The sequence below is a fragment of the Vigna radiata genome, chromosome 7, assembly GCF_000741045.1.
Source record: "Vigna radiata var. radiata cultivar VC1973A chromosome 7, Vradiata_ver6, whole genome shotgun sequence".
Lineage (NCBI taxonomy): Eukaryota > Viridiplantae > Streptophyta > Magnoliopsida > Fabales > Fabaceae > Vigna > Vigna radiata.
The window spans coordinates 14,012,763-14,014,024 of record NC_028357.1 but is presented as its reverse complement, the minus strand read 5'-3'; positions in this window follow the sequence as shown (position 1 = coordinate 14,014,024).

The window sequence follows — 1,262 nt, the reverse complement described above, 5'->3', positions numbered from 1 at the left end:
AGAGTAGTGTCTTTGAAGCTCCTTGTTCTTCTTCTATCCTCTTAACCATGCTTCTTGTCAAAGGTCCAAGATATCCTCCAGATGGTCCTCCATCATTCCCTCCCTCTTGAAAATGATCTGTCCTCAGATCTTCATGCTGTTGATCATATCCTGCGAAAGGAATTAAGTCACAAATGTTAAAAGTAGGACTGACACCATATTCAATTGGAAGGTCTAACTTGTATGCATTATCATTGATCTTTCGGACCACCTTGAATGGACCATCTCCTCTTGGGCTTAGTTTGGACTTCCTTTGAGTTGGAAACCTTTCTTTTCTTAAGTGAAGCCAAACTAAGTCACCTTCCTCAAGAGTAACTTTCTTCCTTCCTTTGTTGTTGTATTCAGCATATTTTTGAATTTGTTTTTCTATTTGGTGTTTAACCTTCTCATGCATCTTCTTGATAAACTCTGCTTTAGACACTCCTTCTTTATGTAATAAGGAAGATGTGTCTGGAAGTGGAAGTAAATCAAGAGGAGTGATAGGATTAAATCCATATACAACCTCAAAAGGAGAAAGGTTAGTAGTTTTGTGAACTACTCGATTATAAGCAAACTCTACATGAGGTAGATGTTCATCCCAAGACTTTTTATTCCCCTTCAAGATTACCCTTAATAATGTAGATAAAGACCTATTTACTACCTCAGTTTGCCCATCGGTTTGTGGGTGACATGTGGTAGAAAATAGAAGTTTGGTTCCTAACTTTTCCCACAAAGTTTTCCAAAAATGACTTAGGAACTTAACATCTATATCTGACACTATAGTTTTTGGTAATCCATGCAATCTCACAACTTCTTTAAAGAAAAGTCGAGCAATATGACTAGCATCATCTACTTTATGGCAGGGTATAAAGTGAGCCATTTTACTAAATCGGTCCACTACCACAAAGATAGAATCATAACCCCTTTGAGTTCTTGGTAAACCTAAAACAAAGTCCATACTTATGTCTTTCCAAGGGGTGCTAGCTATAGGAAGAGGAGTGTAGAGTCCATGAGGCATTACCTTAGATTTAGCTTGTAAGCAATCAATGCATCTAGAACAATGCCTTTGAACATCTACTCTCATGTGTGGCCAATAGAATTTACTTTTCAAAATGGTAAGAGTTTTATCCACTCCATGATGGCCCATGAGTCCTCCCCCGTGACTTTCCTTAATAAGAAGCTTCCTAATGGATCCTTGAGGAATACAAAGTTTTCCCTTATTAAAAAGGTATCCCTCAGAAAGA